Source organism: Geotrypetes seraphini, chromosome 1 (genome assembly GCF_902459505.1).
Source record: "Geotrypetes seraphini chromosome 1, aGeoSer1.1, whole genome shotgun sequence".
NCBI lineage: Eukaryota > Metazoa > Chordata > Amphibia > Gymnophiona > Dermophiidae > Geotrypetes > Geotrypetes seraphini.
This window is the reverse complement of record NC_047084.1, coordinates 519309844-519327487: the sequence shown is the minus strand read 5'-3', so window position 1 is coordinate 519327487 and position 17644 is coordinate 519309844. Positions and strand designations below refer to the sequence as shown.

Here is a 17644-nt window from a genome sequence, read left to right as displayed (position 1 = left end):
ATTAGCGAATAGCACAATGAAGAAGAATGGCCATTAATACCCAAAAAAGTAAATAGCTCTTAGCACACTGCTTTTAGCCCCCCTTTTACAAAGCCGCACTAGGGTTTTTAGTGCTGGCAGCGGTAGTAGCAGCTCCAATGCTCATAGAATTCTATGAACGTCGGAACTGTTACCACTGTGGCCAGTGTTAAAAATGCTAGTATGGTTTTGTAAAAAAGGGGGGGGGGGTGTAGTTTGTCTGGTGAACAAGTGATTTTTTTTCTTACAAACTAAATCTGAATTAAAAATTAGCATGTGGCCATTAATATAAAATAGTAAATAGTAAATTTAGCCATTGTACCCCAGCAGTAAAAAATGGCCTTGGCGTGCAGGAAAGACCCACATAAAGTCAAACTAAAGCCACTTTTTACTTCCATTTGGTATATAGGCCCCAAAATATGAGGGACCACTGAAAAATTCTCAGCCCAACCAAGAAGAGAATAATGTGGAACCATGAAACTTACACGTTATTCCACACTTTTCTTGACACTTTTAATTTCAATGATATAAAATGAAATGAAGTGTCAAGAAAAGTGTGGAATAACGTGTAAGTTTCATGGTTCCACATCATTCTCTCCATGGTAGGGCTGAGAACGTTTCAGCTGCCCCTCGTATTTAAAACGTACCGTATTTTAGCATAACCTACCCCACAGAAAAGTCATTTTGCCTAAGTATGCTAAATTGTTAGCACGAGTTAAGTACCACAGGGGGGAGAGATAGGAGGGTCAGTGGGGTCCGAGCGATGATGTTGCTGCTGCCAAATCCAGGCTGCAATCCCCTGTCCCGTTGTCCCCACTTACAGCTTTGGAACGCCCTCTCTGAAAACGGGACATTTCGGCGTCCCAAAGCTGTGAGTGAGTACAATGGGCCAGGGGACTTGAAAAAGGGACTGTCCCGTTCAAAACGAGACATATGGTCACCTTAGTCATGGGTGGATCAAGAGTGTTCCTTTAAGTTATGCTCATAGTGATAGATTAAGAAAATCCATGCCTAAATTTAGGCATTAAAATTTGCACCACATTTTCATTGGTGTAAATGGTCATGCCTAAAGTTAGGAATGGTTCCTGGGCACAATGACATAGTAAAGGGGGGGGGCAGACTTCTGCGGGCACCATCATGGTGGGGGCACTGGCATCTCTCTTCACCCCATGCCAAGATCGCACCCTCCCTTTAACCCCATACCTCTTTAAATCTTTGAGTGTGCGAGCAACTTCCAAGGCCAGCTGCTCATGCTGGCCTGGCTCTCTTCTGAAATCACTTCCGGGTCATAGGGCCTGGAAGTGATATCAGAGGGAAAGCCATCGCTTGCGCGAGCAGCAGGCCAGAGAAGCTGCTCGCGCTGGCATAGATTTAATGAGGTAAAGGGTAAGGGAAGGCGTGATTGTGGCGTAGGGGGCAAGGAAGTAGCGGGGTGGGAAGGAGTGGGGGGAAGAGAGGAGAGCACGGGGGATGACACCACCCCAGACGCCTCCTATGCTCGCTACACCACTTTAGGGGCATATGCAGGGTTATTCTAAAAATCACACTTAACTTTAAGCTGGGTTTGTAGAATAGCACTTTTTCAGTACTGATTTTTGAGGCACCATAATGTATATAAAATTTACCTGCCCCGCCCCCCAACAATATCACTATTAAGGTTCACACTGCCATAGATTTTCTATTATAGGAGCACCTCTGTATGTACTTTTATTTTATGATTAATTGTTATTCTTTTAGTTTCTTTTTTAAAGTATTGTTAATATATTTACATATGATTTGAAGTTTTTGAATTTTAACTTGTTTTCTATTTATTCATATAGGATTTGAATTATTTTTAACGTGATTTGCATTTTGAATTATGCTTACTTGCCAGTTGTAAGCCCAAAATGCAGCCTATCTTTGGGCGAAATATGATCACATTGGGCACAGTTTTATTTTGGCTGTCCTTAATAAATAATCTGCTAATCTCATCGCTCAGTGTACTTGGGCCCGGATGCACTAAAAATGTTCATTAAGACTGTACGGGTCGCTGTGGGCCAATTTTTTGTCCAATTTTAAAAAGGCGAACAATATTCCAACATGTTTGCATGCAAATGAGTTTCATGGAGGTTCGCTGTAATCCCATCCGATTGGTCATTGAGAAAGCAACTCACACATGTGCATAGCCGGCAGGGGAAGCTCTGAAGTAGCTTTCTGCCACTCAAATGTTCAGGGCAGGAAGACTTTTTTTTTTTTTTTTTAAATGGCACAGATGTTGTGTGTCTGTTACATATGTACAATACCTGTCCCCTTAAAAAAAAAAAGAAAAAGTCACGCTACCCCCCAACAAAGGTCACCCCCCCAACGATGGCCCCCAAATAAAAAGGAGAAGCAGGCAGGATGCCCACTCCCTCCTGCCTCAGAAACCTCTACCTCCATGCTCCTGACCCCCCCCCAAAAAAAAATCAGGGCCAATCAAATACCCCCCACCCCCAAACCCCCTATGAAGATTGCAGCCACTCGAAAAACCCCCACTCATGAAGATCACCAGCAGGAGGGATGCCTACTTCCTCTTGCCTTGGTCACCCAGATCACCCCCATACCTCTGACTGACCAAAACTTGGACCCCCTCCCACACCCACACCCTTCCCCCCAACAAGGTCTCTCTTCTGACCCATCCAACCACCCCTTCAAGTCCCCAAGAGAGCGCCCTGGTGGTCTTGTGGGGGGGGGGAGTGAGGTCAGAAACCCTCCAGCTCAAAAACACCCCACAAACCCACTCTCTTACCTTGTTGTAGAAAGCCGTCAACAGGGATGTCCACTCCCTCTTACTGGCAAGCCCACCACTTCAAAATGGTGGGCCTGCTCCTTCCCAGTGCATCCTGGGTATGCACCATGGAGGGGGGTCTAAGACTCTGATTTGCCCAGATACCTAAGGCCCCTACCATAGGGAGGCACTGGGAAGGGCCTAAGACTCCAATTGGTTCAGATACCTAAGACCCCTCCCAAAGGAGGCATCCCTCCTGCCTCTCTTGTTTTATGGCAGTCCTGTCGGTTTTTTCGGGTCAGTATAACTAATCGCTATTTTGTGTGTATCATGAAACATATTAAGGCACTGATTGGTGGTCTGGTTTTAATATTAAGGACCTCATTTCAATACTAATGAGGTCATTTGCATAGCAGAGTCAGAGTTTGCAATGGGCACACGGAAAAACGTGTGGCGAGCTGTTGAGTACATCGGTTGGCATAATAAACATAAGTTCAAGCCACACTCTCAAAAAAGAACATAAGAATAGCCTTACTGGATCATACCGATGGTCTATCTAGCCCAGTATCCCGTCTTCACAGATACCAATCCAAGACACAAGCACTTGGCAAAAACTCAAATAGTAGCAGCATTCCATGCCACCAATCCATGGCAAGTAGTGGCTTCCCCCAGATCTGTCTCAACAGCAGACTATAGACTTTTCCTCCAGGAACTTGTCCAAAACTTTTTTTAAACCAGCTACATCAGTGATTTCAAACTCAAACCCTTTGCAGGGCCACATTTTGGATTTGTAGGTACTTGGAGGGCCTCAGAAAAAAATAGTTAATGTCTTATTAAAGAAATGACAATTTTGCATGAGGTAAAACTCTTTATAGTTTATAAATCTTTCCTTTTGGCTAAGTCTTAATAATAATATTGTCATTTATAGCTAAAGAGACATATGATCAAGAAACTGTTTCATTTTACTTTTGTAAACATACCGAGGGCCTCAAAATAGTACTTGGCGGGCCACATGTGGCCCCCAGGTCGCGAGTTTGAGACCACTGAGTTACATTAACCACTCTTACCATCCTCTGGCAAAGCATTCCAGAGCTTAACTATTTTCCGAGTGAAAAAATATTTCCTCCTATTGGTTTTAATAGTATTACTCTGTACCTTCATCAACTGTTCCCTAGTCTCGGAGAGAGAAAGAGATAATGGTTACTGCAGATGGGGAGACTAGATGGGCCATTTGGCCTTTATCTGCCATCATGTTTCTATGTTTGATGCAGTAAAAAAATCAATCCACTTGATTCTACGCCACTCAAGATTTTGTAGACTTCAATCATATCTCCTCTCAGCTGTCTAGTTTCCAAGCTGAAGAGCCCTAACTTCTTTAGTCTATCCTCATACGAGAGAAGTTCCATCCTCTTTATCATCTTGATCGCTCTTCTTTTAACCTTTTCTAGAGTCACTATATCTTTTTTGAGATAATAATAATAATAGCTTTATTTATATCCTGTCATACATTTTCAGTTCAAGATGGTGTACAACAAGAGGTTCTGTAAGGACAGCGCGGTTACATCAGTTAGATTTGGGAAGGGGTATTAGACAGTTGAGTAAATAGGGTGGTAAAGGGTAGGAGGAAGGAGCATATAAGAAGAGGTAAGTGATGGGCAGAATTGAAGGATCAGGTAAATTTGTCGAATAAGTGGGTTTTTAGTGATTTTCTGAATGTTGGTGTGTTCAAGATAAGGTTGCTTAAGGTATTGTTTCAGATCCCTGCTTGAAAAGAGAGTCCTGTTAAGGAATCTTTTGAATTTGCATCCTTTGTTCTGCAAGTGAGGCGGAGTGTATCCTGTAGGGTGAGGTGTTTCAAGAGGTAGGTGGTACAGTGCCGAGGAGGGTTTTGAAGCAGAGGTGACCAAATTTGAAGATTATCCTGGCCTCAATGGGTAGCCAGTGAAGTTTCTTGTAGTATGGGGTGATGTGGTTGGAATTTTTCAAGCCAAAAATTAGTCGAACGGATATGTTCTGGATGATTCTCAATTTCTTGATGGTTTTTTGTGGGATCCTAGGTAGATTATGTTGCAGTAGTCTGGTGAGCTCAGGACCACTGGCTGGACCAACAGTCTGAATGCCGTGAAATCGAAGTATGGTTTTAGCGTGCGTAGTTTCCATAACAAGTGGAAGCATTTTTTTGATTAGGATGCTGGTATGGGCTTCGAGTGTCAGTTGCTGATCAAGGGTGACTCCTAGGATTTTGATGGTAGGGTTAATTGGGATGTTTGTTCCATTTAGGTTGATAGCCAATTCTGTTGGCTTATTTATTGGGAAGGCCATAAATATCTAGCTCTTTTCTGGGTTTAGCTTTAGTTTGAAGTTTGTTGACCATTGTTCTACTTGGTTGCTGATTGATGAAATGAAGTTTCTGGTTTTGGTCGATAGTGTACATATGGGAACGATGATTATGATATCATCCGCATAGATGCATGAGATAAGGAGACCAGAACTGATTGCAGTACTCAAGGTGAGGTCACACCATTGAGTGATGCAGAGGCATTATAACATTCTTAGTCTTGTTTACCATCCTTTTTCTAATAATTCCTAGCATCTAGTTTGCTTTCTTGGCCATTGCCATCGGATGGAAGGTTTCACTGTATTAATAATAATAATAATAATAACTTTATTTTTTCTATACCGCCATAGTCAAATGACTTCTAGGCAGTTCACATTGAAAGAAGGCTGGACAATCAGCGAATTATAGAATGCATGAAGAAAGATGTTACAAAATAAATTGGAGTTACATGGGGAAAGAATACATGAGACAGGTCTTCTGCTTAGGCAAGGAATTTATCAAATAGAGCGGTTTTAATTGATTTTCGGAATGCGTTGTAGGCTGTCTGGCTTTATTTATGTGGTTTCCCAGCCAGGATTGCTGTCTGTTTGCTTGGAACATGAAAGTTCTGTCTAGGAAGGATTTGTATTTGCAGCCTGTGATCTTTGGGTATGCAAAGATGTTTTTGTTTCTGGTTATACGTGTGGGGTTGTATAGAGCGAAGTGTGTTTGCAGGTAGGAAGGAGCTAGGCCCCAGACTTGTTTGAAACAGATACATGCAAATTTGAACAGTATTCGCGTCTCCACTGGTAGCCAGTGCAATTTTTTGTAGTAGGGGCTAATGTGGTCTGTTTTTCTCAGTCCAAAGATCAAGCGAACTGAAGTGTTTTGCACTAATCTTAATTTTTGTACTGTTTTTTTGGGGATACCCAGGTAGGCGATGTTGCAGTAATCTAGGGTAGATAGGATCAGCGACTGCACCAGTAATCTAAAGGATGTTGTTTCAAAGTATTTTTTAATAGTCCTTAGCTTCCACAGCGTATAAAAGCATTTCTTCACCAGTATGTTTGTGTGGTCAGCCATGGTTAAGTGGGTATCTAGCGTGATACCCAGTATTTTTATGGTTTTGGAGATTGGATATTCATGGCCGTTTATTTTTAATGACGTTTTCGTTATTTTGTCGTTGGGGCTTGCCAAAAAGATTTTTGTTTTCACTGTGTTTTGTTTTAGTTTGAAGCTGGTGGTCCATTTTTCAATTTCTATCATTGTGTGTGAGAGGTTATCTATAATTTCATTTGTGATGTCATTTAAGGGGATTAGGATGGATATATCGTCTGTGTATATATAGTGCTTTAAGTTTAATTTTTGTAATAGGTGACCTAAGGATGCGATGTAGATGTTGATGTTGATGCGATGTAGATGTTGAACAATGTGGGTGATAGTGGGGAGCCGTGGGGCACCATCGACAGGTTTTTCCATGTGTTAGAGTAATTTCCGTTGCTGGCTACTCGGTAGGATCTGTTTGTTAGGAATTCTTGGAACCATTTCTTTACCTTTCCCGAGATTCCTGTTGCATCAAGGCACAGTAGCATGATCTCGTACTAGGTCGAACGCACTGCTAAGGTCTAGTTGCAGAATCAATGAGCTTTTGCCTTTGCTGAAAAGATCATAGAGGTGGTTTAGTATGGAAGCTATGACAGTTTCTTTCCTGAAACCTGATTGGTGTTAAATTTGTCTAGGTAGTTTGTTAGTTGAAGGTTGACCAATTCTTCCTGTAGCTTTGTGAAAAGGGAAATGCTTGCTATGGGTCTGTAATTGGATGTTAGTGCTGTAGAGGTTTTTTGATCTTTGGGGATAGGTGTAATCAGTATGTGTCCCATATTCTTGTTTAGTGTTCCGTTTGTAAGGGCAGTTGTTAACCAAGTGAAGAGTTCCATTTTGAAGTCAGGGTGGGCAACTGTCATGATTTTAGGGGGACATTTGTCAAGTAGGCAGTTTGATTTGGTGTATTTGTTGAATAAACTTAGGAACTGGTGCCAGTTTGGGAACTTGAAGTGGTCCCAGATCATATCTGCTCTGGGATCCTGATCATGGGGTTCAAGGTAAGGAAGTGTATTGGTTGTGGGTGTGGGTAGAGGTGTTCTTAGATCAGTGATTTTATTTTTAAAAAAAGTTAGCTAGGGTTTGAGCGGATGGGGTGCTCTCATTGTCCTTTTTCAGGATTTGTGTTGTGTCTGTTAGCGTTTTTACTAGTTTGAATAATTCTTTACTGTTTATTTTTGCTGTACAAATTTTTTGTGCGTAGTGCTTTGTGCGTTTTTCTTTAATCAGATTTTTGTATATTTTCATTTTTTGTTTCCAGTTTGTCTTGTCTGTTTCTTTGTTTTTTGCCAGATTTTTTTCCAATTTCCTTAGCTCCTGTTTGTTAATTAGTAGTTATGAGTCGAACCATTCGTTTGGTGGTCTATCGTTCTTTTTGTATGTTTGGTATGGGGCTATTTGGTCTAAGAAATCTTTACTGAACTTTTTCCATCTTGTTGGGAATTCCTGTATTTCGTTGGTTGTGGAATGTAGCTCATAGTGAGCCCAGAATTCTGTTGGGTTTATAGTACCACGACTGGTTATTGTTTTCGTATTTTTACTGTTGTATTTCGGTTGTGAACTCTGTTTTTGCCAGCGTAGGTTGAAATTGCCAATATAGTCGTCTGACCAGATGCATTTTTTCCAGGTCCCTGTGTAGTATTGTATTTTTGGATCAAGGGTTTCTTTTTGAGAGAAGATAACTGTGTCCTTTTTCATAGTTTATCTCTGTGTCTGGAATTGGAAAATCGAGTGACATTAGGAAGTTGGCAATATCGATTACTTCTGGCTTTCCCTTTTGTTCTAGGTGTATGTTTATGTCCCCCAGAAGTAGATTGTATGATCCTTTTAGGGTATTTACGGTTAGAAATTCGAAGAATTCATCTCTGGCGTTTGGCCATTTTTTGAGTGGGATGTAAAATAGAGTAGTAGTCAGTGATTCTTCTAATTGGGTGTTAGTGATTTTGCAAGTTAATATTTCTAGGTTTTCTGATGTTTTGGAATCTGTTTTGATGTAGTCAAAGGGTTCTTTTAGTATGATCGCTAGGCCGCCTCCTTTTTTCAAGCTTCTTGATAATGGGAGTATTTTGTATCCCTGTGGTAGCATTTCTTTCATGATAATGTCTGTTTCAGAGACCATCAATGTTTCTGTTAGAAATAGGAAATCTGGCTTTGTTTGCAATATCCAGTCGTTTATTATGTGTGCTTTGTTTCTCACGGAGCGGGTATTTAGATAGTATCCCGTAATGTTTTCATAGCTGGTTGGGGTGGGAGTTTCAGAATATATTCACTTTTTTAGGTTTCTGTTTTTGGTCTGGTTCCTGTATGGTTTGCGGGGTTTGCGGTTGGTGTTTATCACTGGGATTTGAAGTGGGCCTTGTTCTGGATAGTTTTTTTAGGAGTTGGTGGGAGTTTGTTGATTTGGTTGGTTTGGCTGGTCTGTGCCAGGAGGGATAGGTGTGAATAGGTTGAGGGGATATGTCTTTATTGCCCCAGCATCTAGAGCAGATTAGATACAGTATACCTAGTAGTAGTTGGTGTTTGTTAAAAATTGCCATGTTGTGTGAGGTGGAGTGAGATGTAAGTTGTATCAGGTAGTAATGGCAGTACAGGCTATACATACGGTAACCAGGCTATACATGCGGTAACAGACTGTACATGCGGTGACAGGTTATACATACGGTAGCAGGCTGTACATGCGAAAGCAGGCTAAACATGCAGGCTATACATGCGGTAACAGGTTATACAAGCGGTAGCAGGCTGTACATGCGAAAGCAGGCTAAACATGCAGGCTATACATGCGATAACAGGCTATACATGCGGTAACAGGCTATACATGCAGTAACAGGCTAAACATGCAGCTATACATGCGGTGGTAAGCTATGCATGCAGGCTATAATTATAGATTATATAGGCAGCTGCTGGTTAACCTTTTGATGGAAAATAAGGAGTACTTATCATGTGGTCTGGGTTTCAGACTTTTCGCAAAGACACTTCGCAAAGGCGCATGTTAAGGCGCATGTGCCTTTGCCATGCTCCTTAGCTGGCGCACCGAACGGCTGCGCACCGTTCCCTTGGTTCAATTTGTTTGGTTTTGCCGACCCGGGGGGAGGGGGGGCAGAGCTGGCTCGCATGCCTAGCTGGAGGGGGGGCAGTTTCAGTGGAGGCTCCGTGTAGGAGCCGGCCCCAATTTCAGATCGCTGCCGATTGCAGCTTGTGGGAGCCCGAAGAGCTCTGTGGAGGAGCCTGAAAAAAGCTCTGTGGAGGAGCTGGGTCAGTGTTGCTGAACGCTGCTGACTGCAGGTTCAGTTGTGTATTGTCCATAATGACACCTAGATCTTTTTCTTAAGTGCTAACCCCCAAGGTGGACCCTAGCATCTGGTAACTATAATATGGATTATTCTTCCCAATGTGCATCACTTTGCATTTGTCCATATTAAATTTCATCTACCATTTGGATGTCCAGTCTTCCATTTTCATAAGGTCTTCCTGCAGTTTTTCAGAGTTCACATGTGTTTTAACAACTTTTAGCAGTTTTGTGTCATCTGCAAATTTAATCACCTCACTCATAGTTCCAATTTCCAGATCATTTATAAATAAGTTAAATAACACCAGTCCCTGTACAGATCCCTGTGGCATACCATTATTTACCCTCCTCAATTATGAAAAATTGCCATTTAACCCTACCCTTTGTTTTCTGTCTGATAACCAATTCTTAATCCACAATTGAACATTGCCACCTATCCCATGACTCTTTAATTTTCTAAGGTGCCTCTCATGAGGAACTTTGTCAAAAGTGTTTTGACAATCTAGATACACTACATCAACCAGCTTGCCTTTATCCACGTTTATTTACACCTTCAAAGAAGTCAAGCAAATTGGTGAGGAAAGACCTCCCTTGGCTGAACCCATGCTGACTCGGTTGAGTGACAATCATTGGACGCAGGGTGACTTTAGTGCATCCAGGCCTTGGTCTGCTCTGTAGCTACCAGGTAGTCCATGCAATTTCTTATGAGAGCAGGGGATTTTTATATGGCTTGCTTTTTTCTTCCTATTTGCTTTTAACTTTCTTAGAATCGAAGCTGTTGTACTGCATCCTCCTTTTATCCTATCAGGGTAGTTTGTATGCAATTATTTTATTACTTGACCAGACTATCACCAATGACTTTACGGCATGTCAAGCCATTACTTCATCAAGGCTCAGTTCTTCAGATTTCAGAGTGAAATATTCTGCGCTGTGGTTAGTTTTACGGAAAAAGTTACCGTAGTTATCAATAGTGTTCTGTGAAGACTTTGAGTTGAACTCCTTTAATTTAGTCTGTAAACTATACATTTTGGGCCCAAAATAATAAGTTGTGCCAAAAAAGCAGTCCTACAGTATCAGTATGAGCTAGCATCATAAATCAGGATCTGAAAAATGTAGAGAGAAGAAAAAACATGGTCAAGAATCTAATAAGAGCCAGAAGTCTTCAGAGATTAGGATTTTTATTTGTAATAAAAGATAAAAAAATAGACAAATATGCTACAAGCAGATATAATAAATAAAGGTGATACTCACATGCAAAGTGCATCGACAATAATACTGGAAAGAGATGAATCAGAAACACAAGTGGCCTTTGAAAGTGAATTACAAAGTCCAGTTGATGAAGGACACAATGGAGCTATTTCGATGAATATATGCATTACCACATGTGATACAGGAACTCTTACAAAATAAATTCCCACTAATATGGAAATAGAAGAAGTTGTAGAAAGAGATCATCAGCCTCATTTCCATCTTTTTCAACTCCCTAGAGATTCAGAAATCAGAGAGTCCCAGCATCACTCCTAGAAATCAAGTTACAAAATGGGGAAATTATATCAAGAGACTGGTTAGTGGAGTCTAGCAAAGCAGGCACTGCACCATTTTCCTCGTCATCTTTTCTCAACAATGTTCATCCCACATTGTCATCAATTTCTGGCTATCACAAAAACCTCAAATGGAAGAAGATATATAAGTAAGTTCAAGAACATCAGATATCACTCCCTCACTCCAGTCCCGACAATATACTGCAATGCCAGATCAGCATGCAACAAGACTCAAATATTAAATGATTTACTAGGAGATTCTGATCCTGGATTCCTGTGCATACGGAATCATGGATCAAAAAAGATGATTTATTTACAAATTCAGTTCCCATGGCTATCAAGGCCTCTTTTCGTCCAGAAATAGCCGGAAAGGAGGAGGCCTGGCACTTCTCTACAAATCATTCTTTGATGTTCAGCTCCTCGAAAAGGGTAGTGACACACCACTAGAATATATGCTAATCTCAGTCAACGATGAGCTCCATTATCACCCACTGGACATTTTGCTACTATATCGTCCACCAATCCCTTGGAATAAATCCTACAAATTCATTTTTGAGACCATAACAAGTGCTTTCATAAAATTTCAAAGATTACTGATTATTGGTGATATCAATCTCCACCTTGACAATAACACCAGCAAGGATGCGCCACAAAATCTATTACCTTCCATAAAAAAATTGCAAGCGAACAGTTCTGGACCCAATTTCTCAACCAGTTTTCCTTTTGTCCCAAACCTGATACCCCAGATACCAATTGGCACAACTGGGTAAACCTCTCTGCCCCTCTCTTGCCCCTCTATCTACTAAAACGGTCTCCTACTCCCATAAGGCCCCGTGGTATCTTCCGTACCACAGAGAACTAAAGCAGAAATGCCATGTACTAGAACATAAATGGAAAAAATCCAAATACCCCGCAGATAGACAGTCCTGGAGGGACAGTATCAAGTTCTACAATACAGTACTAAAAAAAAGCAAGGAAGAATTTTTACGGTGACAAAATCACCAGATCTCATAACCAGAGCAGCACATTGTTTAACATATGGTGCTCCTTAACCTCTAAAAATGACTCCTCTATTCTTCCCTCCTCTCTAGCAGCGGACAACCTAGCAAAATTCTTCAACGAAAAGGTTGCTACTATAAGAAGTTCTTTTCTATCAATAGTCACTTACAATTCTCTGGTGCCCAGTGACACTAACCCTATCCCAGTAGACAGATCCTGGACAGTCTTTGAGCATGTATCCGAAGCCCAGGTCTCTAAATTGTGCCACAAATTAAGATCCTGCAAATATGCCCTGGACCTGTTCCCTTCCCACGCAGGCTATTTCATCTCTCACCAGACTTATCAACTCAGCCTTACTATCTGGTCTATTTTCTGTACAAATGGGACATATGCAGATGACATCCTTGTCCTTCTCGAGATAGATTCAAACCTCACTAACCTCACCGAAAATGTAACAGCTTGCATAACGAAACTCCAATCCTGGGCCTTCTCTGTACAAATGAAGCTGAATGAGTCCAAAACAAAACTACTCTGGCTTGGCCCAAAATTAGATCAGTTACCCACGCTCATTCCACTACCTTCTGGTCCCACACTGTAGATCAAATTCTCAAACAAAGTTTTGGGCATCATTATTGACCCTATACTTTCCTTTAATGATCATCTCGACTGTCTGGTAAAAAAATGTTTTTTTAGTCTTCACATGTTGAGGAAAATGAGATCCTGCTTCCGCCAACAACATTTTGCTGTCCTTGTACAATCAATCATTCTTTCCAGACTGGACTATTGTAATTCCATTTATCTAAGTCTAACCAAGAAAAATCTTCAAAGACTTCAGCGGATCCAGAACACTGCGGCTGGGTTGATCTTTGCAAAAAGCAAATTTGACCATGTTTCCCCACTTCTGTCATAACTTCACTGGCTTCCAGTGATTTCTAGGATTCACTTTAAATGTACCTGCCTAATATTCAAGATCCTACATGGCATTCTTCCTCTCCTAATTCCACTATCCTGGAATTCTTCAAGACCTGACACTACCAGATCCGCCCACAAACTCAAACTATCTTTCCCCTCGTTAAAAGGCATCATCTATGCAGGTAAATTAGGGAAATCCCTTTTCTTCAAATTCAGTGTGATTTAGAATAACCTCCATGCCCCGCTGCTGAACCTAGGCTCATTCCAATTATTCTGAAAGCATCTGAATAACCTGGTGACTGGCTTTCAAATCCAATTTGAATTCCAAGGACCCAAGGTCTGGAACATCATGCCACAACAAGTATCAGAACCCCTCATACTGCCAGTTCAGGAAAGCACTAAAAAGTTCATCCAGTGCCATCCCAAACAATCCAATAACCTACTTCGATTCTTAATTAAAAAATGTAATGTAGCTTCTGATATTTTATTGTAAGTTAATGGATGCAAGGGTCCACCTTGGGGGTTAGCACCCAAGAAAAGGATCTGGGTGCCATTGTAGACAATACAATGAAACCTTCTGTCCAATGTGCGGCAGGAGCTAAAAAAGCAAACAAGATGCTAGGAATTATTAAAAAGGGATGGTTAACAAGACTAAGAATGTTATAATGCTGTATTGTATTGCTCCATGGTGCAACTTCACCTGGAGTATTATGTTCAATTCTGGTTTCCTTATCTCAAAGATATAATGGCACTAGAAAAGGTTCAAAGAAGAGCAACCAAGATGATAAAGGGGATGGAACTTCTCTAGTATGAGGAAGGACTAAAAAGGTTAGGGCTCTTCAGCTTGGAAAAGAGATGGCTGAGGGGAGATATGGTTGAAATCTACAAAATCCTGAGTGGAGTAGAACAGGTACAAGTGATCGATTTTTCACTCCGTCAAAAATTACAAAGACTAGGGGACACTCAATGAAGTTACAGGGAAATACTTTTAAAACCAATAGGAGGAAATTTTTTTCACTCATAGAATAGTTAAGCTCTGGAACGCATTGCCAGAGGTTTTAATAAGAGTGGATAGCGTAGCTGGTTTTAAGAAAGGTTTGGACAATTTCCTGGAGGAAGAGTGCATAGTCTGTTATTGAGAAAGACATGGGGGAAGCCACTGCTTGCTCTGGATCGGTAATATAGAATGTTGCTACTACTTGAGTTTTGGCTAGGTACTAGGAACTTGGATTGGCCACTGTGAGAAAGAGATACTGGGCTTGATGGACCATTGGTCTGACCCAGTAAGGCTATTATGTTCTTGTTGAAATTTGCAGGATATAAGACACTGTATGGTATAGTATGGTGTTGGCTATGTTGTGTGATTTAGGCAGTCACTGCCAATATTCACCAGCTCATCGGCTAAGTTCAGCAGACAGGTAGACCTAAAAAGCAGGGCTGTCTTTAGATGCTGGGACTTAGCCAGCCAGCTGATGAATATTAACTTATTTAGCTATGTTTTGACTGGCCAAATATAAACCAAAAACTCAACACCAGTTGTCAGATATGGTGCCAGCATTGAATGTACGGTTTCACTGCAGACCACGGGAGAGAGTCAGCTATCTCCCACAGTCTGAATGTTAGATGGATTAAGTATAAATCAGTTGGCCGAGTTTCCACCTTGTGCTTGTCACAGTCTAAATTTGTGTGGAGTCTAAGCAGCAGAAAGCAGTCCTCAGGTTGTGAAGTTTTTCAGAGTTGTCAAAAAGGTATGAGTATATTCCTATTTGACTCAAATTCTCAAAGACAGGAAATACTTATGAAAAATGTTAATGGGTCATTGCAAAGAATGAGAGCAACACCCTCAAACCCTCAAAGAAAGGAAATAGGGCAAGATTGCATAGGCCTTCAGCTTAGCCATCTCGCTCCCCTCTAATCCTTCCAGAATTCGGGCCCATGAGGGGCCTAAGACTACTGGGCCGATTCCGGTTGGCCTAGGCACCTCAGGCCCCACCTGTGGGCGGGGTTTGAGCCGCCTGGGCCAATCAGGCCCTAAGGCCAGCCATTCTTGGGATGGCTGGCCTGCCGGAGGGAAGGGCTTGGCACCCTTCTGTCTGGCAAACGATTTTAAGGTACAGGGAGGGGGATTGGGGGTGGGGTCGATGGGTCGGCGGGGGCCAATCGGGGGTTCGAGGGGGGTGTTCATGGGAGGGGAAGCGTTGAGGGCAGGAGGGCCTGGGATCCCTCCTGCCCGTATCTTAGTGAGGGTGGGGGGTAGGGGGTTTGCCTGGGCAGGAGGGCTTGGGCTCCCTCTTGCCCCATCATAATTGGTGGGTGGGGGTGCCGTGGGGCAAGAGGGCTTGGGCTCCCTCTTGCCCCGATCGAGTCGGGGGTTCGGGGTGCCGCGGGGCAAGAGGGCTTGGGTTCCCTCTTGCCCCGATCGAGTCAGGGGGTTTGGGGTGTCATGGGGCAAGAAGGCTTGGGCTCCCTCTTGCCCCGATCGAGTCAGCGATTCAGGGTACCGCGGGGCAAGAGGGCTTGGGCTCCCTCTTGCCCCGATAGAGTCGGGGGTTCAGGGTGCTGCGGGGCAGGAGGGCTTGGGCTCTCTTATGCCCAGATCGTTGGGGGGGGAGGGGTGGATTCTGTAACCTGTGTTCTTTTTGACAGACACCAGTTACAGAATCCAGCTTTTAGGCGAAGGACTGGCTCCTCCTTCGCCTAAAAGCCCTTGTTTGGGTGTTTGGGACTAAGGCTTTTTTTAGGTTGATTATATGGTGTAAGTTTATACGTAGTGGTGGTCTGGGTGTTTAAACAGCTGAACTTAGAGGTAGGCCATTATCAAACAAAACCTCCTTTTGGACGTGTTTTTTTTTGATAATGGACATTTTCCCTGATTCTACTTTCAACGTTTAAGGCCTTAGGCCAAAAAGGGACTTAAACTTTTTTATTATTATTATTATTATGCCCATCCACTTGTCCACAAGAAAAACAAAACCAAAAATATCAGACTTAAATTCAGTGATAAGTTTAATGCAGTTCAGTCTTCACTGCCACCTGGGTAAAGCATCCTTTATTGTACTTTGTTTCAAAGTTCATTGCTATTAGGCTTCATTTGCCTCTAATACTAATGTCCAAATAATATTATAGTCTCTGTTGGGACCCTTATCCGCAGGTAGCTAGGTTCCTTCTTGGAGAGCACTCTGCCGGCTTACTCCCTCTCTCCAGGCAATTCCTGCTCTATTATAGTATAGCCAGTTCCAATAATAAAGCAAAACAGTTCTCATTGGCTTTTATTATTATTATTATAAAACTTTTTTTATTGGCAAATGGAATAACATCTCACAAGCATAGAATACAGACAAGGATTAGAAACTTTTTCAAAAACAATCAAATGAGGTCCCCCTCCCCCCCAAGAGGACTGGACTCTGATGTCCTCTTCAGGAAACGAGAAGGCCCAAACTCCCCCCAACTAACCCAAACCCCCCCTGAGCCCCCCCAACCCCCTCCTCCCCCCACCCCCACAGAAAATGTCCCAGGTCAGACAGGTGGTGCCGAGTACAGTTGCAATCTATTCACAATTTGACTACGACTGCGTGGGGGCAAACAGTCCAAGTAAGGAGACCAAGTGCAGATAAAATCACGGCTCTTACGAGCGGAGGAACACGCCAGCCGGGCCTCCCAACATACCAACTCATGTATTTTATTTCTCCAATACCAAATGGAGGGAGGCACGTCGGCCAGCCAATGGTTCAAGATACATTTTTTCCCCACAATATAACATTTGCTCAAAAATAGTTTTTCAGCAGAAGAAAAAACCGAAAAACCAGAGAAGTGAGCAAACAACATGTGATAAACAGAAAGAGGGACAGGAACTCGCAGTAGGTCCTGCAGGAAAGAGGCCAATGCCCCCCAAAACCCCTGTACACTCTCACAACTCCAAAAGCCATGAAAGTAAGAATTCACTTCTGTATTACAAGTGAGGCAAATCTGGGTGTCCACACAGCCCATATAGAAGGCTTGGCTCTGGGGGGTATAGGCTCGCAACAGGGTCCTGTAATGGCACTCACGCAGTTCCGCATTAAATACCAAGGCCGGGACCCGGCGAATAGCACGGAGCAACCAATCCGCCCCCAGCTCCTTCCCCAAATCCCTCTGCCAGGCTTCCAAAACTGAGGAAAAATCATGAGGAGGCCCCAAGGCCGCCAGCCGCCGCTGAAAAAAGGAAACTGAAATCTGAGGCTCCGGATCCTCCCCCCCCTCCAGAAATGCTCTGAACTGCATCCCAAAGGACAAGGATAGGGAATCTCTAGGGAGCGAGTGCACATAATGCTGCAACTGACAATGCGCGTAAGCAAGGCCAAGAGAAGGCAGACCACCCTGCTGCAAATCAGCGCAAGACTGCAGCTCCCCCCCCTCCCGCAAAACCTGAAAGAGAAATTCACAACCCTTAGCCCTCCATCTGCCAAAGATGGAAGGCCCCAGCCCCGGGAGGAAAGAAAGATTACCAGACAGAGGCAACAGCACACTAGCCCGGGGATCCTGATGCCACAGGGGAAGTATCCGCCGCCACACCTCCCAAAGAGGGCGAAACAAGACGCTGTGCCGACCAGGAAGAGGCACCTCCGCCAGCCGCGCGTGGAGAAGAGACAAGAGATGAGCAGGATAGAAATAATCCCGTTCAAGGGAGATATCCGTATATAGAGCTGTACCCAAGGCCCAATCTCGGATATGCCGCAAGAGACACG

General features: G+C 42.9%; 1 long non-coding RNA gene across 1 annotated transcript in view; it reads right to left on the bottom strand.

Annotated features, from left to right (window-relative positions):
• The window catches only part of LOC117352520, a 95038-nt gene that overhangs the window by 19484 nt on the left and 57910 nt on the right, over positions 1 to 17644 (bottom strand). The window lies entirely within an intron of this gene.